The sequence below is a fragment of the Pan troglodytes genome, chromosome 10, assembly GCF_028858775.2.
Source record: "Pan troglodytes isolate AG18354 chromosome 10, NHGRI_mPanTro3-v2.0_pri, whole genome shotgun sequence".
Taxonomy (NCBI): Eukaryota; Metazoa; Chordata; class Mammalia; order Primates; family Hominidae; genus Pan; species Pan troglodytes.
This window is the reverse complement of record NC_072408.2, coordinates 133,827,890-133,854,832: the sequence shown is the minus strand read 5'-3', so window position 1 is coordinate 133,854,832 and position 26,943 is coordinate 133,827,890. Positions and strand designations below refer to the sequence as shown.

General features: G+C 39.1%; 1 long non-coding RNA gene across 2 annotated transcripts in view; it reads left to right on the top strand.

The window, feature by feature from the left end:
- Window positions 1-26,943, top strand: part of LOC129136694 (uncharacterized) — an 85,991-nt gene that overhangs the window by 20,921 nt on the left and 38,127 nt on the right. For both annotated transcript variants that reach the window (XR_008538594.2, XR_008538593.2), the window contains exon 2: window positions 7,651-7,850. This is a non-coding gene — a long non-coding RNA (uncharacterized LOC129136694). The remainder of the gene's footprint in view (window positions 1-7,650; window positions 7,851-26,943) is intronic.

Below are 26,943 nucleotides of genomic sequence, written 5' to 3'. Positions count from 1 at the left end.
TTTGAAACAAAGAAGCTAAATTTGAAATCTATTAGGCAATTGGCAACATAGAACACTGAATAATGCTGCGTCCTGAAGCATCTTTGTAGTTTGAAGTGCTTTCTCCTTTATAAATGAGTTTGTGCTGCACAAATGGGTGCTCATGGATAGTTGACAGAAATGTCCAGGCCTCTGCAGCACATCGTATATAAAAGGGATAAGGGAGGCTGAGGCGGGCAGATCACCTGAGGTCAGGAGTTCGAGACCAGCCTAGCTAACTTGGTGAAAACCTGTTTCTACTAAAAAAAAAAAAAAAAAAAAAAAAAAAAAAAAAAAAAAAAATTAGCCAGGCGTGGTGGTGCATGCCTGTAATCCCAGCTTCTTGGGAGGCTGAGGCAGGAGAATTGCTTGAACCCGGAAGGCGGAGGTTGCAGTGAGCTGAGATTGCACCGTTGCACTCCAGCTTGGGCAACAAGAGCAAAACTCCATCTCAAAAAAAAAAAAAAAAGGGATGAAAGGCTGTGACCCAGTTTCCTCTAGGAGTTAAACACAGGAGATGGTCCACTTGCCCGCTGGTTTCAGGCAGAGCCCACCTGCTTGGGAACTATAAGTCACATTGTGTGAGGCTCCTGGTGAGCACATGAGATGTCCAGGGACCTTCAGAAGCAATTCATGTTTCTAACTAACTCTTTTAGCAACTCATTCCATGAGACATTTATTGGCAACAAGAACTTGTTTAGAGACATTCACAGAAGCAGAGATAGAGAAATGCATAAGCGTGAATAATTATCTGCAAGAGATAATTGACGACATAGATCCCATGGGTGGAGAAAGACAAAGCCTTTTTCCTGTGTTTGATCCCCTCTCTTCGTGATGAAAGTGACTTGTTTCATGCAGTTGATGACATACCTCAGATTCATCTTCATTAGTGTTCCATTTAGCAGGATCTACCAGCTCCACGTGTGACAGTTTTTATTCCGGCAGGCTTTCAATTAAACTCCATAGATAAAAGGTATTTTTACTTCAAAGACATGTAAAATCATCTTTCACTAATGAGTAGATTTGAATGACATAGTTTCACAAGACTGTATCCGACTACAATGAAAACCGTTAGAAGTTTCTTCTTTTCAGTCACTGATTGCCATGTTCCATAAACAGAATGATTTTTATTTTTAATATATAGTGGTGAACACAGTCTACAAATTCAGGGCCTGAAAAAAAATAAGCCAAACTTTGAAAAATGTTCACAGAAGTGTAAAAGAATGAGTAAAAGCAGAAAGTCAAGTTCTTTCCATGTTTGTAGCTCATGGAAAGTTTGTCCTGGTCACATGTACTGCCACAGTGTGTTTTGTAGTGACTGTTTCCAAGACTCCCCCAGGATTGCAGCTGACACAGCTTGGGGAGGAGGGAGTGGGGCAGAAGGGAGGGTGGGGCTGGCTTTGCCCTTGACACACTGGCCCCTTGGTCATTCTGATGGTGTGGGAACCCAGTAGGCCTCAGTTTTCTTGGCTGAATTAAGTTTTTCCTGAACTAAAATAGAGTAAGAATCCTGTACAACATGCTTTTGGGCCATGCTTTCATTTAAAATAAGTCAGGATGGATACATACATCCATACATACACACGTATATACAATTTTGTAAATACTTATGTTGTAAATACTTATATTTCACATATATACCTATATTTATATAACTATATATTATATATACACCTATATTTCACATATATAAAAGGAGATAGATATAGATATACACACATTTGTGTGGCAGGATAAATATAAAGAGAAAGAAACAGCAGGATGGAAATATTTTGTAGATACAGACATAGATATAGAAAACTGGCCCTGGCCCTCTCCTCTTCCCTGCACTCTCCTGCCCAACATATATATATACACACACACACATATATGTATTTATTTCTACACACACATATATACATACATATACATGCACACACACATATATGTGTATACAGTATGTCCTCACTTAAAGTCATAAATATGTTGATAGGTTCTAAGAAACTACAACTTTAAGTGAAAAGATGTATGGTAGGTCCTGAAACAACGTCGTTTCCTTCAACATTATCTGGTTATAATGTTGATGAGAAAAAACACCGGCTCTGTCGTATGTCTTTCTCTTAAAGTCGCAGTTTCCAAGAGCCTATTAATGACATTAAGTGAGAAATTATACATCCTGCCACTCTTTCTTTTTTACATCTCATATTTACACCATTTACATGTAAAGTAATTACTGATATGTCAGAGTTTAATTCTGCTATGTTTTTATTTGTTTTTTTTTCTCTGCTTCTTGTTCCTCTGTGTCTTTTCTTGTCCTCATGTGGGATGCATGAAAAGGTTTTAGAATTCCATCTTTTATCATCTTATTGAGCACATTGCATTGTATGGTTTTCTTAGTAGATGCTCTAGTTATTGTATGTGTGTGTGCTTGTGTGTGTGTGTGTGTGCGTGTGTGTGTATAAAAACAGAAAGTCTAGTTTCCTCAATGTTTGTAACTTGTGAAAGTTCAGTCCTGGTCACATGCATTGTCACTGTGCTTTGTGGGGTCTGTTTTCAAGGTACCATGTTACCATATGGTCACACACACACTCACATACACACACACATACACACACACACTAGGTATCACAGGATGCAGGTATAGATATGGTACCCCTTTGAATGAAGCGTAGAAATCTTACTTCCATTTCTGTCCCTTTGCTCTCCTCACTTTTCAAATATAATTTTCCTACATAATCTCCTCTGCATACATTGATCACTACAATAGATAATAAGTTTGCTTCGATCCTAAAATATGATTAAAGACACTCAGGAGGTGAAAGATAGTCTATTTTATTTGCTTCTATTTTTATATATAATTCTGTTTTCTTTCTTTCTGAGGGTCAACATTTTCTTCTGCTACCATTTTACTTTGTTTGGAGAGGTCCCTATTACTATTCTTTCAGGGTATATCTTGTAGTAACATATTCTCTTCGTTACATTTTAACAGAAAATGCTTTTTTTGTTTCATTTCTGAAGGATTATTTCACCAGATATAGGATTTTGATTTTATGTGTTTTTTTCTTTAAGTATTTGAACAATGTTGCCCCACTTTCTTCTCATTTCTGTCATTTCAGATGAGAAATTCATTGTCCTTTGAATTGGTATTTAATAAATAATGTATTTTTTTCTCTCTGTTTTTAATCTTTTCTTGTTGCTTTCAGTTTTTGGAAGTTTAATTATGGCATGTCTTGGTGTGGCTTTCTTTGGGTTTATCTCATTTGAAATATTCTCAGCTTCTTGAATCTGTAGGTTGATGTCTTTTTGCCAAATTTGGGAAGTTTCTAGACGTTATTTCTTTGAAAAGCAGTTCAGTCCTACATTTGTTTTTATCTCTTTCTGTGACTCTAATGATGTAAAACTTAAGCCTTCTTTTATTGACCCACAGATCCCGAATGCTCTGTTCATTTTTTTATCAACTTCTCTTTCATTCAAATCAAGTAAATTTTATCCATCTTCCTCCTGTTCCACTGAATCTCTTCTATCTCCACTCTACTATTGAGCCTATCCAGCTTGGTTTTTTTTTCTTTCTTTTGTATTTTTCAGTTCTATAATTCCCATTTGGTCTTTCAAAATAACTTCTACTTCGTTACTGAGATTTTGTAATTTTTTCATTTGTCTCAAGAGAATTGTAGTTTCTTGTCAAAGTATTTTTTATGATGGCTGCTTTCAAGTCCTTGTCAAATAATTCTAACATCTGATTCATCTCCGTATTTGCATCTGTGCTTATTCTTTCCTCAAACTGCGGATTCCCTGGTTCTTGGTATATTGACTGATTTTCAACTGTATCCTGAAAATGGTTATTGTTCTTTAAAAGACATTGAGTCCTATTCAAGTCTTTTCTTTTAGCAGGCATTAGGCTTGTTTAGGTTTGGCGTATGTCTAGCATATATTTTTGGTACGTGGTTTGAGTGACAGTTTAGTTTTCAGAGCCCTTTTAGTGCTTCTCTGTTCTGCTTTATTCTTCTGGTGCTGCCGGGCTCACACCCAATCCTGGCTGGTGCCACGTGCAGCTACAGAAAGTGCTTTCCTGGGCCACCTCCCATGGGGTGGCAGATGATGCTGGTCCTTAGTCTCCTGATGCCATTGAATACAGCACCAGGTGTGGATCAGCCTATGTGGGCTTCATTGTTGCCACTGTGGGTGGGTCAGCTTGCTGGTGCTATAGGTGTGTAGCAGTGGTTGAGTTGGTTCCCTGGTGCTCTGAGATGCTGCAGGCAGATTAGCCAGCAAATGCCCCAGGTGTGCAGCAGCTGTCTGCTTGCTGCCCCTTACCCCAGTTCTACAACCAGAGAAAGCTGCTTTTCTTGGAGTATTTTGCTGATGCCTATTGGGGGTGTCCAGATTGTAATCCTTTCTGGTGGCAGCCTGGGAGATGTGTGGGAAGTCAAAGTAAAACCAAGAGACTTCACCACTTTGTTATTCAAGTCTTGAGGTCCCCAGCTAGTCTGCCTTCTTTCTTCCACATTCAGAGTCCTTCCATTGCTCTCTGTTGAGTCATATCTAAGATTGCTTGTTGTATTTATGAGTGAAGAGTAGGAGAAAGTGCGTATACACCACCTTGTCTTGGTACCAGAAGTTTATATGAGCGCATCTCTTTTTATTTATTTATTTATTTATTTTTGAGACAGAGCCTCGCTCTGTCGTCCAGGCTGGAGTGCAACAGTGTGGTCTCGGCTCACTGCAACCTCCGCCTCCTGGGTTCAAACGATTCTCCTGCCTCAGCCTCCCAAGTAGCTAGGATTACAGGCACCAGCCACCATGCCCGGCTTTTTTTTTTTTTTTTTTTTTTTTGTATTTTTAGTAGAGACGGTGTTCCACCATGTTGGCCAGGCTGGTCTCAAACACCTGACCTCGTGATCCAACCGCCTTACCCTCCCAAAGTGCTGGGATTATAGGCATGAGCCACCGTGCCTGACAGTAGCACATCTCTTAAAAGGCTACAGCGTTTCATCTCTTTTTTTCTACTAACACACTTCATTTTTAATATTAACACAAGGTGACACAACTAGCAAAAGAGATGGGTTCCCCACACCTGTGCCTCCTGACTGCTGTCATTCATTGTGAATTGACATAGGTGTTCCAATACCCTGGAACAAAACTAGCAGAGCTTCTCAATTCTTGTTAAAGAATGATAGCTTTCTTTTCAGAGAGAAAAGGATGACATTTATACAGAAACTGACAGGCTTTAGAATAAATATTTATCTGGCAGGAGAAGAAACTTAGACATATCAGATTATCTTAAGAAAATCATACATAGCTGTTAGAATCAACTTTGGCTAAAGGGGGAATAATATGATGAATAGCAAACATTATATATGCAAATAATTTCACATTATAGATACCTATTGTTTTCACTTTCAATAAACTGTGGCAATCAAAATAAAAATGATAAACTGGTGGGGGAAACGTGGCAATTGGGAATCTGAGGGAGGACATTTGTGTTTGGCTCCATCAAATTATGTACCTTTTTATTATCCAAGTTAATGGTATTGTGTTTATAAGCGTTTATGCCCTAATTCATTTCCCCAGGCTGCAAACAATTTCCTTGTGCTCAACCAAATTCATAAGTCCTCCTGGTAGATAATTCTGCTTCACAGTTTGTTCCCCAAATGAGTTTAGTTTGAATGGAGCTTCCAGTCTGAAACCATACACATCTTCCTCATTCTTCCGTCTCTGCCAAAGCCCTGTCCTGCACACTCCGACCCTCCTAGTCCATCTCACAATGGATGCTCCGCGCAACGCGGGACGTTCCAAGCAGTTCACATAGCTTCATTTATGGTATATAGCATAGCTGGACTTACCAGATGAAGTACAGGAAACCCCAGTTAAATCTGAGTATAAGATAAATAGTGAATAATTTTATAGTAGAGTATGCCTCAGATATTGTATGGAACATACTTCTGCTAAAAGTATGCATTATTTATCTGCAATTCAGATTTAACACCATGCACTTTTATTTGCGAAGTCTGACAATCTTCTATTGAGGTCATCATGTTTCCACCTTCCAAAACGTATCTGTCAGAAAATATGCATTTTTACTCTAGTTCAAGATGACTAGTTTAAAGAAAGCTGTGGTAAAACTTAAATGCTATCTTCCTTAATTCCTTTACTTTGTACTGACCAAATCAAAAACACACTCTAATGTGGCCACTGAATCAATGCAATAAGAAAACTTGGAGCATTATTATCACATTTCCTGTCCAATGCTATTTATGTGAATTAAGAAAATGCACAAAAGATTACAACGTATTTTGCAATAAGATGTGTCAGGGTCAAGCACATGTCACAAATATATCTGAGTTCTGTTTGTACAGGAGAAAGAGATGAAGAAGACATTCGTATCAGGGGGGAAATGAAATACAACCGTAACAGTGACACATAAAAACCCTTGATGTTTCTGTGCCATGAGATGAGGAGTACAATTAAATCAAATCTCTGCATTTATATACAGACAAGAAAAGAAGACAAAAATAAAGAAACACGTTCTTGAAAGGAACACAGCATTTCTATCCAATGAAGAATGTGAAGATATCCTGGAATACATTTACGGCCCCTCAGCAATGCTGGTCTGAGTAGCACTGCCATCATGTTCACAAACTTCGGAATACGTTCATTTGAGCTTCCCTAGTTCTGCCACATACTCTCCAGACAACCTGGGACAAGTTTCTGAGCCTCAGTTTCCATATCGTAAAAGGGAAATAAGAATACTTACCCCACTAGGATTTCTGCGAGAGTTAAATGAGATAATGTATTGAAAGTGTCGTGATACAAGACCTGACAAATTCATGCATGTATGATAAATGGCTTACTATTGTTATAGAATGGGATATGATATTATTATCTATATTTCTAATGTGTCTTCCAAACTACAATCTAAATATACAAGTAAATCAAGTATGTTTTAGGTTTTTGTCTGCCTCTCTTTACTCCCCAGCTCTCAATAAACACTTATACATGATTAATTGTAATTGAGTAAGGAGAATAAATTTAGATGAGAAACATAAAGAATAGTTTTTAAAAAGACAGAGAGACTCTAGGAAGTGGTGTCATGGGGTTTTAAGTTTAGAGTCAAGAAGCCCTGACTGTGATATGGGAGACAAATTCAGGAACCTACAGGAGCCAGCTTCTTCAAAATTATCCACTTTTTGATCCATCTTTTATCTTCTCATTTTTATTATGACGTAGATACAGAAACTATTTGTTTTCTTTTTTGTCTATAAAAACATCAGGGGTCCAACCACAGCAATCTATAGAAACTAACACTGAAGCTAGCTTCAGGGAGGCAAAAGGGAGTGGTGGGGATTGCGGTAACATGGTGTGGATATCAGCACACACCCTGTTGAAAGGGAGCAGCTGGCTTCCTCAGGCGGGAAGGCAGGGCTGGTGTTGCCTGAGCTTCCTGTTTTTGGTAAACTGATAAGAATACATATATTTGTGTCAAATCTCCCAATTTTAAAATAGTGACTCAAAAATATCTAAAGCAGTATGTGAGTAAAGTAAAAAAGAGTCCCATGCCTGCAGGACAAAATTGGGCACGTCAGGCTGTTGGGGCATATACTTTTTCTTTAAGTCACAAAGGAATGATTATCTTGTCTGCTACTTTTGTTTCAGATTAGAAAACCTGAGACCCAGACGGGGGAAACTGCTTTCCATGGTTAATCGGCAACAACTGGCCAGGATGGGACAGAAGCCCATACATAGCCTTCATTCCAGGGCCCAGAACAAAAAGAAGGCAGTGGCCTGGGCTGCACCTGAGCTTGGCTTCACATAGGAGGGATTCTGGAACGCAGGATCCTGACAACGACCTCAAGGTTAGAATGAATGCCAAAGATGCCTTTTTTGTGTGTGCTTTTCTTTTTAAAATAAAATACAAATTGCTTATTTCATCTGTAAAATGGGGAGTATCTCACAAACTCATAAGTGTGGTATGAGGACTGAAATGATCACCTGGAGTGGCGATCCTAACCTCCAACTTTCCCTAAGAAAGAATTCCATTTTGTGCATAAAAATTCATGCTTGTAACTAGTGTGTTTATCCAAAATGAGACCAACAGAAGATTATTTTCCTCCAATAGTGCAAGCTAATAAATAAGACACATTTTAAAGCTGTTTCTAATTAATAAAAGCATTATATCCATTAAAGAGTCGTAACTTAAATCAATCTTCTTAAAAGAAGTAGCTTACATTGCTCATAATTGTGTTAAATGTTAACACTTGCATCATGAGTTACTTCAGAGAAAGGGTAATAAGCCCCACGTGGCTCTCTGCCTCTCTTTGTTAAAAAGCGATCACAGAAACAGGCACACATGCGTTTAAAAAGAGGCCTCAGAAAAACATCTTTCTTGTAGAATTAACATTGATCTTCAATAGCTTGTCCCACTTTTGCATTCTTTTTCACAGATGAAATAGTTGTTCTCCATTGTAAGGCAAAACCGCTTTAAGAACTCAGGGTTCAATCCTGTTGCTATTCTCAGGATTTACTTCTGGTGTTATGGTGTTTTTTCTTTGTAATTTCATTACAAAAAATGTTTATAGGCTACTTCTGAGCCATAAGCTTTGATTACTTTAATGATCACACAACACATATTCTGTAAGCATGCTTTCGATGTGCATCCTGGTGTGTGAGTATTTAATTATATTACTTGAAACAATTCATAGCTGAGAAGAAGATAAGGTTAACTATGGTAAGGGAGAATGTGAAAATTGCCCTCCAATTCTTTTCTAATGAAACTGTGTTTGTGTCTGTGTGTGTGTGTAGATATATATATATATATATGTGTGTAGATATATATATATGTGTGTGTAGATATATATATGATACATATATCTATACACATATAATACATATCTAAGATATATATCTTAGATATGTATCATATCTATATCTATATATATATAGATATAAAATATATATAACACAACAAAATATTCCCTAAACATTTTGTGTCAATCCTATGTTAGGCAGTGAACTCCAAATTTGACCAAGACGCAGCCTTTGTCCTGTTATTTTTATAACCTCCAAGGGAGGACACGGCGCCTGTGGAGGTCATCATTTTGATCATTTCGCAAGGTAGACGCTGGCCAGGATGATGACAGAGTTGTAGACCTGATGCTCAGAATCTCAGGAGTGTGAACGTCTTGTTTCCCCATCATAAAACAGGAAACGTCATTCCTGGGGAAGAACACCCAATGAACAGGCACCTCCTTAAAGAGATGGTGCATTTTTAACTAGGAAGAAAGGAAACATATGTTCAATGTAAGGACAACCTTTACAAATGGGAAGAAGAGAGATCTTGGCTGATTTTACCTCTGTAATTATGGCAAAGGGACAATTGAATGGGTGGAAAGTGAACATGCAGTTCTTCCTTTGGAGTAAGGTTATTAATTTTGGTTTTACCTCTGTATCTCATTTATGCAAGGTTCAGGAAATATTCTGTGATGATAGCTGTATTAGATTCCTAGGGGCAACATAATAAAGTACCATTACCATCAACTACTTGGCTTAACACAAAAGAAATTCTTGTCTCACAGTTCTGGAGCCTGGAAATGTAGAATCAAGGTGCCACAGGGTTGCTCTCTACTGGAGGCTCTGAGGGAAAGTCTATTCCATGCGTCTCTCTGGGATTCTGATAGTTTCCCACACTCTTGGGTGACCCTTGGCTCGTGGACATATCACTCTAGTCACTGCTTCAGTCTTCACATGATGGTATCCCTGCGAGTTTATCTGTTTTCTCTCATTAAACAAACACCAGTCATATTGGACAAGGGGCCCATCCTACTCCAGTATGACTCCATCTCAACCCAATTACATCTGCAGAGACCCTATTTCCAAATAAGGTTGCACTTCACATGTATCAAGATTTAGGACTTCAACATATCTCTTAGGGAGACACATTTCAGCGCATAAAATGGTACTTACAATAAATATTTTACGTGGGCTCAAGTATATATAAGTAGCCTGAAGAGTTCCATAGAAAACCATATAAACATGAGTGGATTTCCAAAATACAGTGCTAAGGAGAAAATGTTAAAACAAAAAAGACCAGGAATAAGAGCACAATACTATTTATTTATATGGAAACTGTGTCACCAGCTAATTACTATATATCTTTCAGGAATAAATATTTTTAAGCACAAATATCAAATATATTAGAGTAGTACCTTTGGGGAAAAAGGAATGATGGGTGGGGATAGGGATGAGATGAGTGGTTTAAAACAATGGCCCTAGATTACTTTAAATTTGTCCCATTAAGATGTAGGTTCTATATTTCTTCCCCTTGAGTTTGAGTGGGTTTTTGACAGTTTCAACCATTAAATTATTGCAGAAGTGATGCCTTCAGCATATTTGGTTCTCTTGGGACACTTACTCTGGAGGAAGCCAGCTGACACATGGGAAGAAGCCATGTGCAAGTACAGAGTCAACAGCCCCAGCTGAGCTACAAGTTGACAGGTGGCATCAGCTGCAGCCATGTGAGTGCACCATCTTAGACTTGCAGCTCGACTGAGCCTTCAGATGATGGCAGCCCCAGCTGATAGCTTATTTTAATTGCAGGAGATCCCACACAAAACTACTGAGCTGATCCCTTGCTCTACAAAATTAAGAGTAAAATCATAGTTATAGGCCAGGCACGGTGGCTCACGCCTGTAATCCCAACACTTTGCGAGGCTGAGGTGGGCAGATCACGAGGTCAGATGTTCAAGACCAGCCTGACCAACATGGTGAAATCCTGTCTCTACTAAAAATAGAAAAATTAGTCAGGCATGGTGGTGGGTGCCTGTAATCCCAGCTACTCAGGAAGAAATTGCTTGAACACTGGAGGTGGAGGTTGTGGTGGGCTGAGATTGTACTACTGCACTCCAGCCTGGGCGACAGAGCGAGACTCCATTTCAAAAAAAAAAAAAATTCATAGTTGTGTTAAGTTGCTAAGTATTGGAGTCATTTGTTATACGGCAATTCTTAACTAGAACATAAACAGAAACGATGAAATTAAATAAAAAGGGAGGCCTTGAATGGGTGAATGTTGATGATGTCCTATTATACAGCAGGCAGTATATCAGAGTGAAGGTGACTGAGACGTACAGGGAGTGACAGGGAATGTGTTGACAAAGAGAGCACAGGATTGTCCAGAGAGGGCAACTCATTCAAACTCCAAAGAACAATGAGCACATCAAAGGAAACCTGTGAGCTAAATGCAGCTTCCAAGGCCCAGGGTTTGTTCTCAACTCTGATCTAGGTACATATTTACCCAGCTCCCCCATCTCTAAATCAAAGCAGACACACAAGTGCTTGGCACGTTCCAATTGGTGAACACAGATTTTAAGATAATCCCCATCTTGAAGCACTCAAAAATATCAGGCAAGCAGCCCCCTATTTCCAATGAAAAGATCAATGCAATTGCTAATGTAAATATTTAGATCTTAGAGATCTAGGTACAATAATAAAATATTGATTTTATAGTTTTAGCTCTATATAGTTTTAAGACACATATTATACAAAATAACACAGGAACATAGATATAATTTTCCACTTAATTAAAGAAACAATTTTATTCATATTGTTTTGGCTCACGTATTAGACTTCAGTGCTTTCTTCATCACTCATGGAGTTATCTGACTGGGTGCTCGGAATTCATCATATTCACTTCTGTCTATGTGTTTTAAGAGAAAAATACATATATATTATTTTCAATACAAGCACAGTGTGTATATATATACACACACACATATACACACATACATACACATATATACATATACACACACGTATACATATATACATACACACATATGTATATGTGTGTATATTTATGTATGCATACATATATACATATATGTATACATAATGTAGAAATATACATGTGTGTACATATGTATGTATTGAAATTACATGCATATACACATATGTATATATGTATGTCTATGTGTGTGTGTGTGTATATATATATATATATATATAGTGCTTGTTTTGAAAATAAACTAAAGTACTTGTATCCATTTGCATTGCATTAAGGTCTTTTTGGTTGTTGTTGTGTAATGTTATATTGGCAGCTACTTACCACATTGTGTTTTCATAGGCTCTTAAACTGCAGGTAGGAAACTAAACTTCAAGGTCTACCAGCCTGTAAGAATAATGACAAAATCGTTACTATGTGCCTTCATCCCTTTTCTCGCTAGTTGCATGAGTAGACTTCCTTTAGAATCTAACATTAGCACCAATAGAGGTTGTTTCTGGTTGATTGGTCTCCCCCAGATGTACTTTGTGTTAAAAAATAATGTGATTGGGAGGTCAGCACATAACATGCACTATTTTTCTCAGCGTTAATGTGAGGGAAAGTTTTATTTTGTATTTAGGCATATAGGGGAATTGTCACCCTCCCTTACAATAAACGTTAGCATGCCCTGTGTGTCTTTACATTGCACAGAGAATCCTGGACTCAGCAAACTCTCTTCTGTTATGACGCCAATCCACCATGTTTATGTCCTCTGAGTCCACAGGTCTCTAAAGGCATCAGTCTTCCAAGGCAGAGGGTGAAAAGGTGATGCTGAGGAGTCCCCTGATTGTCAGTGGTCTACCTCTGCTTTCACTAAAGAGCCACTCACGTCTTAGTATCAGACGGCCTAGGTGGAAGTCACTATGAAATACCCACGTGCACATGCCTAACTTATTCTGATAAGTGTTGTGTTGCCAGAAGACAAGTTGGTGCCTAAAAACATACAACAGACTTAGAGGTAATCTGTAATTCATGGTGAAGTTCAACTCCTTTTAATTTTTCCCTGAAATGTACAAATGCCCATATCGTATGTCAACTCCTTTTTGAATCATAATGAGAAGATCGCTTCATTTCAATTCCATCCATTCATTTCTTTCTATTTTCCCACAGTCATCCACTCTGTAAATGAATAATTATCACACATAAGACAATAACAACATATGCACTGTTTGGCTTATAGGGTCAAAAATGGCAGACACAAAGAATTATTTTGGTAAACACCGACGAAAGTTTTTACGCTTTAATTATTGGCTGAAATGAAGTAGAGGTCACTGCTTGCTCATTATCCCTTCCCCACACCCGCTAAATCACCTGTCAGTTTAAAGTAAATTTTAGTAGATTCAAAGCAAGACAAGTGACTTTTGTAACACAGCTCTGGGTATCTCTCTCAGTGATGTGGGCATTTTGTGCCCTTGTTTCTTAGGAAAGCTCTTCTCTAAACCGATCTAGCCAGATGCAGAGCTTTGCATGAAAACATTCAATAGATAGACAAATGGGAAAGGGTGACAGGGATCAAGGATGAAAATGGAGATTTCTCTCCTGTTAAGAAAATTGGTATCTTCTTACTACTATCAATTCGGCATGAAGGGAGAAATAGGTGTCTGCTCTGCCATCTTGCTGAAGTGCCATAGGTGGTAAAACAAACTCCACCCTCATTCATTCCATAGGTCAGAGCCAAAAGCTGCATTGGCCACTATAGTGGTTTTGTGAATGATAGGGCTGTCATGGACCAAAATGGAAACTGGAGAGAACAGTGTGTAAAGTTTTATGGGAAATTCTAATTAGAATCAGATGGAGGTATTTTTGGTTTGTTTATTTGTTGTTGCTGTTGTTTTGGTTTGTTCTGTTTTAATGGACTTCTAATGTACGTGGGCACAGATAGATGCACAGTTAAAAAAGTAAGCAAAACAGGAAGGTAAAACTGAAATGAATTCCCAAGCTCTTATTGGTAGAAGTGTGGGCATGATGGTAGGTGGTTATTATGCCATTGGTCTTGAAGGCTACTCGTGCCGTCATGTCTTGCCTTAAAAGACAGCTCTATTTTCCCTCCTCTAGTAATAGAGCCATTGTATCCCCTTGTGGCCATAGATAGTATTATATATACTCCAATTTCAAAATCTGTAATTCAGTTGATCAAAATGTCAGGTTTTACCAAAAATACTTCACCAGGCAATGCAGAAGAGCCATGCCTGGGAATATTTTTCAATGATTACTTATTGGTACAATTCTAGGATATGACTGAATTACTCTTTTCATAAAACTGTTCTTTTAAAATAATTCTTTCTTCTGTAATTAATAAAAAAATCAAGTGAAAGGCACAAATGAACATTTTTCCCTAAGTGCTAGAAATCGAGCATTTGTTTTAGGTGAAATGAGTTTTAAAGTAATCGTCAGTCATTCAACTAAAAGTGAAAGCAGCCAGACAACTAGAAATCTGGATTAGCTTCAGAATGAGTTGGAGTCAACTTTGTTTTCGTATCTGGTGGCTCAGTTTGATATGCATTATATTTGAAAATGATGAATTCCAAATATATAAATTCCTGATGCAATTCTCAAATACAACCTAGAGACTTGAAGACAAGACTTAAAACTGTGTCTTATTTATCTGGGTTTTCGTAGCACAGAACACACAGGCTTCATAGTGTTGTTGGCTAAATGAATGGTACACAGACATCAAGGTCCATGAAGAAAGTAAGTAAAATGGCAGAAATATTGTGGCCCATGTGAGAAAGCATTGAGGTGGATGAGGCTTGGAGCCACAGGTTCTAAACCCAGGTGTGTGACTAACTCACCACTTACCTTAGATAATGTCCCTTTACTCATCTAAGTTTCAATTACAGTCTTTACAGATTAGGAATGGAATTCTGCACCCTGCAGAGCCCTGGCTTCCTGTCACTGTTATGAAGCTAATACACAAGAATGAACACATGCACTTGTGGTGAAGGTTTGAGCTGAGCTGTGTGTGTTTTCCTATCTCTGTTCCTCTTGCCATTCCTAAAACCAGAGCTCATTTCCCTTTCTGTTGATTCTGCTTTTTACTGACCAATTAAGAAAGCACTGATTGAGTACTGACTGTATGCAATGGGCCAGTGGAAATGCACTCTAGGATTCAGGGGTGATAATGGCAGCAGATTTTCATTATGGAAGCGACCCCAGTGAAGACAGCAGTTTCTGGCGTCATGGAGATCACAGCCCAGTGATGTGATAGAGACATGTCCACCCATCCATCCACCCATCCAGCGAGCATTGGTTGAACAGATTGTGTTGAATGCAACAATGGAATAATGTCACCAGGTTTACGGGTGATGATGGTGGCAGATTTTCATGATAGAGAGGTCACCCCAGAGGGAAAAACAGTCTCTGGATTACAGACACATTTTCATTTGCTGGGGAAAAGCTGCCCCGGGAATCTTCTCAGTGCAGCTGACCCTGCCCCCAACTGCTCTTCTTACAGCATTTTAGTATGCCTGTTAGCAGATTTTAGTATGCCTGTTAGCAGATTTTAGTATGCCTGTTAGCAGATTTTAGTATGCCTGTTAGCAGATTTTAGTATGCCTGTTAGCAGAATGATGTACATTTCACCCCATAGGTCCTTTTTAATTCCTCATCTGCCTCCAACCCTTCCTCCTCCAGAGTCTCTAATGTTCATTATCCCACTCTATATCCCTTAGCTTACCCATTGCTTAGCTCCACTTATGGGCGAGAACATGTGGTATTTGGTTTTCCATTCCTGAGTTACTTCACTTAGAATAATGGCCTCCAGCTCCATCCATCCAAGTTGCTGCAAAGTACATTATTTTGTTCTTTTTTATGGCTGAGTAGTATCCCATGGCATATATATGCCACATTTATTTTATTTAGTTATCAGTTGGACACTTATTTGATTCCATATCTTTGAAATTGTGAATTGTGCTGATATAAACACACATGCAGGTGTCTTTTTTATACAATGACTTATTTTCCTTTGGGTAGATACCTGGTAGTGGAATTGCTGGATCAAATGGGTGATCTACTTTTAGTTTTCTGATAAGTCTCCATAAACTGTTTTTCATACAGGTTGTACTAATTTACATTCCCACCAGCAGTGTACAAGCATTTCCTTTTAACCACATTTGTGCCAACATCTATTGTTATTTGACTTTTTAATAATGGCCATTCTGGCTGGGGTAAGGTGATATCTCACTGTGATTTTAATTTGCATTTTCCTGATGACTAGTGATGTGGAGCATTTTTTTCATATCTTTTGGCCATTTGTGTACCTTATTTTGAGAAATGTCTGTTCACGCCATTTGTCCAGTTTTTAATGGGATTTTTCTTTCTTGCTGATTTGATCGAGTTCCTTGTAGATTCTGGATGTTAGTTCATTGTCAGATGCATAGTTTGCAAATAACCCTCTTTTTACATTTTAAAAACAATTAATTTTAGTAATTCTCCCAATCTCCCTCTCCCCACAAAATAAAAACAATTCAGTTAAGCTTGACACAGAATTTTGAGAGGATTTGTAAGATCTTATTCCACAGTGGTGCACGTGGAACACTTTCAGATGTAAAGTGTCCTGGGGAACATTTTCTCTTCTCTGTTCCATCAGTGTCTCTCTGTGCATTTATCACCTCATTACTGGGGAAAAGGTCTGGGGTCTGATATTTGAGAAATTTTATGGCTCAGAGAGCAGGCTAAGTAGCAAACATGTTCCGTTCCTCCTCCTTGCCCCTCTGATTCAATCAGGATGGGAGGATGCAAAAACAAGAGAATGAGGCTTCCAACCATTTACCAGGTGGTCACATATTCATTCCCTCTGTCTCCTGAAAGCTCCACCAGTGTCTGGGCAGGAACCATCTACTCCAGGTTGTGAGGGTTCATTAAATGCCAGGCAATGTACTATGCATTTTAAGTATCATCTCATTGAATCACTTCCAGACCCTTATGAGGTATTATTATTCCCACTTAGTATTTGAATGCTAAAGAAAACAAATTCTCAAAGGACTAAGTCTACCTAAAGGCAGTAGAACTGTTGGATTACTGTTTGGACTTGGAATTAAGACAGAACTGGATTGACTCTCATCTCTCTCATTTCCTGGCACTGTGACCATTAGTAAGTTACTGAAATTGTTTGAGCCTCCATATCTCATCTGTAAAATAGAGATGATAAGAACATGGTGAGGGTCAGTCGTTCTGTACCCTGCCTGGAAGAATATTGGTTGTTGCTTATGGTTAGTGGTGAGGGAAAAATAAGAGAAGAAGAAGGGGAGTTGTTATACCACCAAAAGAAGTGGGGCTGAGCTGAGCTGAGCTGAGCTGAGCTGAGCTGAGCAGAACTTGGCTGGCTTCGCTGGGTCTTTTGTTTTTGTTTTTTTTTTTTACCAGTTTGGGGCCAAGGAGATAGCTTGCACATTTGGTGAATTGATTACGTATTGGGTTTATTAGTTTCTTGTGGCTGGTGTAACAAATAACCACAACCTTGGTGGCTTAAAACAAAAAGGATGTATTATCTCAGTTCTGGAGAGGCCAGAATCACATGCTGCCAGGGCTGTGTTCTCTCCAGAGGCTCTACTGGGGAGTTTGATTCTCGCCTCTTCCAGCTTCCGTTGGCTGCTGGCATGTCTTGATTTGCAGCTGCCTGGCTCTACGCTCTGCCTCTGTGGTCACCCTCTCCTCTGTCTATGTCAAATCTCTCTCTCGTCTGTCTTCTAAGTCCACACTGAAGGACACTACGATTTCATACAAGGCCCACCCAGATAATCCAGGGTTGCCTCACCCTGTCAAGATCCTTAACTTAGTGACATCTGCAAAGACCATTTTCTATGTAAGGTAAAATGAGTAATATTGTAAATTGAATAATATGCAGATTCCCAGAATTAGGACCTGATATTTCTGTCGGTCATTATTGAGCCTGATACACAGCAGGATTAGGCAAATAAGTAAATACATTGGAAAACAATGAAAGCCAGGTCTCTGAATAACAGAGAGATATAAACATGGAAGGGAAGAAAACTATAATAAACTTTGGGTTGTTGCACTGGAATGGGAGATGTCAGTATGAACACATACACATACTTTTTAATATAGATATAAATCTATGTAAACAGGCATGTGTGTGTGTTTGTGTGTGTAGATATACACACACAGTTATGTATATTTCTTGTTTACTGGCAGGACCTAGAAACACTGACATTCCAATAGCAATGAAAATACCTAGCGCCCAGTTGATGTTTTCTAAATAAGGACCTCTTTCAAATGAAAGGCTTCTAAAAGAGATGATTGATTCCCAGGATGGGATAATCAATGTAGAACATGAACCTGAGCCATCTTATTGTGCCAGAAAGTCAGGAAGGGCTGAAAACATAATGAGAACATAGGGATGAAGTTGATGGGGTCTGTTGGCCAGGGGCACTTTGAACACCAAAATTAATAATGACAGTAATAGTATATAACTTCTAAGGTTTTTTCGTGTGTGGCAGGGTGTTACTCTGTCACCCAGGCTGGAGTGCAGTGGCACCATCTCCACACACTGCAACCTCTGCCTCCCAGGTTCAAGCAATTCTCCTGCCTCAGCCTCCCAAGTAGCTGGGACTACAAGTGCACACCAGCATGCTTGGCTAATTTTGGTATTTTTAGTAGAGATGGGGTTTCACCATGTCGGCCAGGCTCGTCTCGAATTCCAGACCTCAGGTGATCTGCCTGCCATGGCCTCCCAAAGTGCTGGGATTACAGGCATGAGCCAATGCACCCAACCAGTAATGGTATATAACTTTTTGAATAACTAGGAATTCTGCTATAAATAAGGAATTAATAGATAAATAGGGAGAAAATAAAGCTTTTTAATAGTGGAATGCTAACAGGTAAGTGTAGAAAGATTATGGATGGAATTGGGAAAATAACTGTTTGGCTAACAAAGTAATAATTGATGAAGACTAGAATCATCAATGCATGTTAAAATTAACAGGCGAATGTTTGATGAGAAATAGGATATTCACGTAATTTAAAATTATCTTCCTATAGGATACTTCTTAATTACTAATTCATTAATGAGTACAAAATATTTCCTTAATTATCCTCTCAATGGAGAAACTTGGCAGACAACAATTCTATGTAGGGGATAAAAATGAGCAAGTCCTGTAATGGGAGAGCTGATAAAAGTTATCGTTGCTGTGATGGAATGAGCTGTCACGACTTCTCGTGCTATATACTACTTTGAGAAGAATACAACCCTATTTTCCATTTCTGACAATAATGGGAGAACTAAATCCAATTATAAGAAGACATCAGAAATATCCGAATGGAGAGATATTCTGCAAAGTACTTGCCCTCTGTTCTTTAAAGTATCAAGGTCATGAAATACAGAAAGGACTGAAGTTCCTTATTTACGAAAACTAAAGGGACGTGATGACAAAAGGTGATGCATGATCTTGACTTCCAGGATCCTGGACCAGAAAAGACAGGAGCATGTTTATAGCAGTACAGTTTCACAATTGCAAAAGTGTGGAACCAACCCAAATGCCCATCAATCAACGAGTAAAGAAACTGTTTTATATATTTATATATATATATATATATATACAAACACACACACACACATATATATATATACACACATATATATACACAATGGAATACTACTCAGCCATAAAAAGGAAAGAATTAATGGCATTTTCAGCAATCTGGATGGGATTGGAGACTATTATTCTAAGTGAAGTAACTCAAGAATGGAAAACCGATCATCGTATAGTGGGAGGTAAGCTATGAGAATGCAAAGGCATAAGAATGACACGTGGACTTTGGGAACTCAGGGGGAAAGGGTGGGAAGGGGGTGAGAGATAAAAGACCACAAATTTGGTGCAGTGTAAACTGCTTGGGTGATGGGTGCACCAAAATCTCACAAATCACCACTAAAGAACTTACTCATGTAACCAAACACCACTTGTTCTCCAATAACCTATGAAAATAAAAAGATTTAAAAAGGTTAAATAAAAAAAATCCTGTGCTTAACGAAAATAAAAGAAAGAAGAAAGAGAGACTTGTTTATTTTGCTTAATTGTTGGTGTTGGCTATAAAACACACTGGAGGCACTGGAGGTAAAGTTGTAATGGAGTCTTGATTAGACAGAAGTATTGTATCAATGTTAATTTCTTATTTTGATGGTTATAGTGTGGCTGTATAAGAAAGTGTATTTCCTTCTTAAATAAAAATAGACATTGAGATATTTAGGGGTAATGAAGCATAATTTCTGCAATTTACTCTCAAATGACTCAGAGGGAAAAACAATACATACAGAGAGTATCTATATTAGAAAGAGAAAAAATGTTAAGGCAAATGGTGTCAACTGTTAACATTTAAGTAATCTGCGTGAAAATTACTCATGGGTATTTTTCACTATTATAACTTTTCATATGTTTCAAATAGTTTTTTAAAAAGAAAAGAAAAATAGGAACAAGTTCACAGTTGCTTAGAGTATCACTGGGATTCCAATTCATGCCTGTCTTCCTGCAAAGTCTGTACTGTGAATTTTTTTTATTTAACCTTTTTAATTTTTTTTTATTTTCATAGGTTATTGGCAAACAAATGGTGTTTGGTGGCATGAGTAAGTTCCTTAGTGGTATTTTGTGAGATTTTGGTGCACCCATCACCCGAGCAGTATACACTGCACCAAATTTGTGGTCTTTTAGCTCTCCCACTCTCGCCCAGTAACTGGGGGTGGGACAATATTGGTCCTCAGCTTTTGATGTCTTCATGATATTTATTCAACCTATATTTATGGTGCACATATTTGGCCAATATGTGCCAATAACAGCAATTAATAGAAAGACATCAGTTCCACTCTTAAAAGCTTCCATTCCAGCTGCAGAAGAAAAAACAAAAAAATCCGTAACCAAAGCACAAAGCAAAGCAAAACAAAAACACAAAATAAAAAGGAAAAAGAAAAACATGATAAGAAGATAAAAATGTCATGAAGCTATTCGTTTTACTCAGGGTTCACAGAAGGCATTTCATAAAAAGTGATGATTAAATTGACTTCTAATTGACACAAAAGACGATTGCAAGAAAATCTGGTCAAATCCTCCCTTCCAGCGAAAGGCAGAAGCAAGTGCACGGACCATGCAGCACAGCCAAGCTTGGCTACACTCAGAGCACACAGGCCCATGGCTGGCATGAAGAGAGTGCCAGAGAAAGTGGATGGAGGGAGGCAGGATAGGAAGGTGCAGCTCACGTTGGGCCTTGTGGGTGTTTGGATGTTTTTCTGGCGGAGTTAAGAAGCAATTGGAAGACTTTGAGGAGAGGAGCAACATGATCTGAATTGTTTTTGAAAATCATTCTGAATTCTTTGTAGAAAATGAACTCCATTACCTTGGTTAATTCATTGTTCATCTCAGGGACTCAGTTTCTGCATCACTAAAATGAAAAAGGTGGAGTAGCTGGAGCCTGCTCTCCCTGACAGCACAGATCTTACAGAATGTAATGAACGCCCTGAACCTGAAGGCCTCTTCTCCTCCTGGTACTGCCCCAACTCACTCATGGCTGCACCCACACTTCCCTGCCCTTCCGAGATCCTGATCTCCGTGGTGCAGGTTGTTGGGAGCTCGGCTATTGGCTAGTCGTTGGAATAAAGGAAGGAAGGAATGATTGCAGCTCAAAGTGCAGCTGGGTTCTTGACCCACAAGCAGCCTCCTTCTGGAGTCATCGTAGAGCAGAGTTCCTCTGTCATTTACTGCAAGCTTTATTGGGAAATTCCTTGTGATTGCTGCATAAAAAATACTGTCTTGGTAACGTTGTTCAGTTATACAAGATGAAGCATTAGGGAAACCCCACACTCCTACTACAGCCAGATACACTGCCCAGAGAAACAAGAAAGAGAAGCACTAAGTTTCTTGTGGTGAGATTATTCAGTGGAGAAAGATGGAGAGTCCCCCTCAACCAGTTAACAACAAATCTTGCTTCTGATGATGCCCAGCACTTTTGATACCCCTCAAAGAGAAATTGTTACCATGTAACAGTGGTACCTTTTTTTTTTTTTTTTTTTTTTTGAGACAGGGTCTGACTCTGTCACCCAGCCTGGAGTGCAGTGGCATGATCATGGCTCAGTGCAGCCTCCCCACCTCAGCAATCCTCCCACCTCAGCCTCCTGAGTAGCTGGGGCCACAGGTGCATGCCACCATGCCAAGCTAATTTTTATATTTTTAGTAGAGACAGGGTCTCACTCTTTTGCTCAGGCTGGTCTGGAACTCCTGAGCTCAAGCAATCCTCCTGTCTCAGTCTCCCAAAGTGCTGGGATTATAAGCGTGAGCCACTGTGCCCAGCCAATGGTACCTGTTCTAAACAAGGAAGTTGCTCCATGGTTCGGTTTACTAGCCTCTTCTCTCTCTACCTATACTTGCTCTCTGGGCAAACTCATGCTGGAGATGGTTTAAATACAATTATAGATATAAATAAATAAATTAATTAATTAATAACACTGAGCTTCCACTTTTGGAAAGGTGGAATGGACTTACTTTATTCTTCTCTACAAGTACAACTAAAAATCCTAGACATATCTATTAAACAACAAAAACATAAACAACATGAGAAGGCTGTGAAAAGTGGAGAGAAGGTAGACTGGCCAAGAACCACAGGACCCAAGAAACAACATGGTTTTCAGTCTCCTGGGTTTTATTGTTGCTTCATTGATCCCAGGTTTGGAGCTGAAGAAGTAAGCAGCAGCCCACACCTGCTTGTGTGGCAAGATTTCACTCTCAGATGCTCATGTTACAATTCCCCACTTCCTGGGCCTCTTTCTTGTCAGGAGCAGCTTAATTTTAATAGGAAAGAAACAGCAAATCCATGCTCCACAAATCTCAGTGACAATTGACTATTACTCTTGAGGATGCAGGCTTTTCTTATATTTGGATGATAAATGCAGCTTCAAAAGCAATTTAATATCCCTGAACTTGGGATTCACAGATGGGATAAGAGGGTGGGAGGTATGGAAGCTTCTATGCTCAGAGGTATTTTTTTTATTTACTATATGTCATAAACCACAAATTCAGAGTGAAGTGTATATTGCTGTGCTGTTATATGTGTGCCTTGATATGCAGGTGTGTGTAATTGTGTGCAGAGCTCATTGATTAGGAAGGAACTCTGGAGTTCAATTCCCTAGGTGCAAATCTCAGCTGTATCACTGTCTTAGTCTGTTTTGGGTTGCTACAAAACAATACCTGAGACTCTGTAATTTATTTTAAAAGTACATTTTTTCAGCTCATGGTTCTGCAGGCTGGGTCAATCAGGGGCATGGCCCTGGCTCTGGTGAGGGCTTTCTTGCTGCCTCACAACTTGGTACAGAAGAGGGTCAAAGGTGAAGCAGGCCACCTGGCTTTATAACAACTCTTTCTCCTGGGAACTAGTCCACTCCCATGATAACTAATCCAGACTCAAAAGAGCTGGGACTCGCCACTGGGAGGACAGCACCAATGCATTCATGAGGGATCTGCCCTCATAACCCAAACACTTCCCATCACCCTGTGTGGCAACCCTTACCACCATTGCACCCTTCCCTGCACAGGTCTGTTCCCAGTGCATTTGGCATATACTCTTGAATGGCATCAGTACAGAGTATGAAGTGATATATTATAGATGTACATCTTCAAAATTTACAAAACTCTATTCTGCCACGTACGGATGCTTGTTTATCCACCAGCTGTCTGAGAGGGGTGGGAAAACAGCCTTGATTTGTGGTGTTTGTCAATTTCTTTGGTGTAAATTCTCCCACAATGGATCATTTTATGCTGCTAATGCTTTACAATTTACTCAGAAATTTAGCAATCAGTTCCTTTGAGCAAACACTGGTGGCGTTAGCACACAACTGATGTTTTTGCAGTGGAGGTCTTGTGCTGCTTTATTTTTTCCCACCAGGGACAGTGCCTTTAAGAGCACTCCTGATGGTCTCAGCTCCTTCATTGATTACCTCTGACATTTCAGCTGAGGAGAGGGCTGTCTCAATGACCTAGTCCCGTCCAACAACCTCAGGATTAGGATTTGTTTGTGTCCATTTCCCTTCATAAATTTTACAGTCAATGTTGGTTCGGGTTATTTTAAGGGTAGTTTTTGTGCACAGAAAAAACTGAGACTGTGTGTTCATTAAAATTACTTCATTAAATTAAAGCAATCAGGATTTAAGTTATATTTAAACATTTGATTTTCACTTAAAAGTCTTATTCTGTTTACAAAGCTATTGATAAACATACACATTCTATATAAAAATGTTAAGAAGGGTTTAAATAATTTGATTGCATTTGATTGCATATCTTTTTTTTTTTTTTTTCAAAATGGAGTCTTGCTCTGTCGCCCAGGCTAGAGTGCAATGGCATGATCTCAGCTCACTGCAACCTCTGCCTCCCAGGTTCAAGCGATTCTCCTGCCTCAGCTTCCTGAGTAACTGGGATTACAGGCATGTGCCACCACACCTGGCTAATTTTTGTATTTTTAGTAGAGACAGGATTTCACCATGTTGGCCAGGCTGGTCTTGAACCCCTGACCTCAAGTAATCCACCCGCCTTGGCCTCCCAAAGTGCTGGGATTACAGGCATAAGCCACTGTGCCTGGCCATATCTTTAAATATTTTAACCATTTTTTAAAATTTCATATATGTAACTCTCATCTTAAGCAGTTCACATGCCTTATTAGAAAACTATCCCAAGTAATTTGATAATCTCAGCTAATAGAGCATATTAAACTCCTAAATATAGAAACCTCAATTTCTCATAATTAATTCAATGGTTTTTAAACATATATTTTCAAATTAAAAGGCATGTATTCTTTTGTTGTTGTTGTTGTTGTTTTTGTTTTTGAGACGGAATCTTGCTTTGTCGCCCAGGCTGGAGTGCAGTGGCGCAATCTCGGCTCACTGCAACCTCCGCCTCCTGGGTTCACGCCATTCTCCTGCCTCAGCCTCCCGAGTAGCTGGGACTACAGGCGCCCGCTACCACTCCCTGCTAATGTTTTTGTATTTTTTAGTAGAGACGGGGTTTCACCCTGTTAGCCGGGATGGTCTCGATCTCCTGACCTCGTGATCTGCCCGCCTCGGCCTCCCAAAGTGCTGGGATTACAGGCTTGAGCCACCACGCCCAGCCAAAAAGCACACATTCTAAAATTTATTTTTTAATTCCCAGTTTATTTGGCATTGAAAGACAAGCCTGTCATATAATATGTGAAATTACCTTAATTATTACACTTCACAATCCCACTACTATCAACTTATTCCTAAACATAACACAAAAATATTCTTAAAAATAAAAATTAGATGATTTATAAATTAACATTAATAAATGTAGAATTAATAAAATCATTGTAGGATTTCAAGACCCATTAAGAAAATTATATCATGTTCAACAAATTGCAGTTACAATTCCAGGCAAATTTGTTTGTTGAGCAGAGATTTTTGGCTGGCTGTGGATTTGGAGATACAAGAAACATGGCTGTTTTCACCAAATATGCCTATGCAGCATTTTTCTAGAGTTTCTCTATTAGGGGGATACTAAGTCCATTCTCTTCCTATGAAGTAAGCTTCCTACCCATGCTCTTCACATACAAGTCACATATTAGCTAATTTTAGCAACCACTCACATTGCTTCCAAACTGATAATATTCAGATTGTTTTTACTGCTTGAGTCTCTCCTATCGTGGGCTGGTTTTTCTACCTTCCCTGCCTGGCTGTGCCGCTTCTTTTGCAGGATCTGAATATAGGATTGAGGTCTTTTTTTTTTTTTTTTTTTTTTTTTTGAGAAGGAGTCTCGGTCTGTCGCTCAGGCTGGAGCAGTGTCCCAATCTCGGCTCACCGCAAGCTCCGCCTCCCAGGTTCACGCCATTCTCCTGCCTCAGCCTCCGGAGTAGCTGGGACTACAGGCGCCCGCCACCACGCCCGGCTAATTTTTTGTATTTTTAGTAGTGATGGAGTTTCACCGTGTTAGCCAGGATGGTCTCGATCTCCTGACCTTGTGATCCGCCCACCTTGGCCTCCCAAAGTGCTGGGATTACAGGCGTGAGCCACCACACCCGGCCCGGATTGAGGTTTTTATGTTCCCCGTGTTTCTATTTGTCGCTGTACTCTTGGTGTGAGTCACTGTGGTGACAGCAGCATCCAGGACGTCGATGCCCACCCGTTAGCCACCTGAAGCTGCCCTCCCTAAGAACAGAAACATCCTCCGTGTTGAAAATGAAATGGACACTGTTTAGTCTCGCATTGACTCTGCTGTTGATCGTCTCTACTTGAAAGTAGGATCTATTGCAGTGCACTCTCCTGGTTTTCCTTCATTCTTTTCTGAATATGCACCTTGCACATGTGTGGTGTTTATTGTACCTGTGTGGGGTTTTATTACTTTATTATCATTTTTTTCTTTAAAGTTCAGTCTCCATAGAGACTGTCAAAGATTGCCAATGTTGATTCTATTTCAAGTCATCATGACCGAGTACTGGGAAAAATTTTCATGCAATAATTACACCTCAGATAGGGAGGGATAGCATTAGGAGATACACCTAATGTTAAATGACGAGTGCAGCACACCAACATGGCACATGTATACATATGTAACTAACCTGCACATTGTGCACTTAAAGTATAAAAAAAAAAGTATAAAACTTAAAGTATAAAAAAAAATTACACCTCAGATAAACCTCCTTGGCTATGGTACTGCCACTGTGAAAAGCTTGTATGGGTTTTAAAAAAACGTTCAAATGGGCATTTTAGAGCTTAAAGAGGAAGACCACAATAATTTCTACCTGACTTAATTTAGTATATTTAGATATTTAAAGGACGAAATTTTAAAACCATTTTAAAATTTTAAACATTCAATATAATTCCACAAATTTCATTTAACAAAGTGAATGACCTTAAAAAACTAGACTAGCCAAGGATGTCTATGATCAATAGATATTAAACAATAGATTGAGTACGCAAAACTTCTTGTTACTAAATTTGTGCCATAGGAATCTGGCTCTTGATGGAGGAAGAGGCACAAGGGCACAGTTAAAGATGCTTCACTTCCTCCCTGTTCTTCTGAATCCATCTACTTTCCTTTGGTGATCCCAAACAATCCTTATCTTTGTAATGTTGAGTGTCAAATAATTACTCTCAGGCTTAACTTATCCCTCTTTGTAAATGTATGTCACCA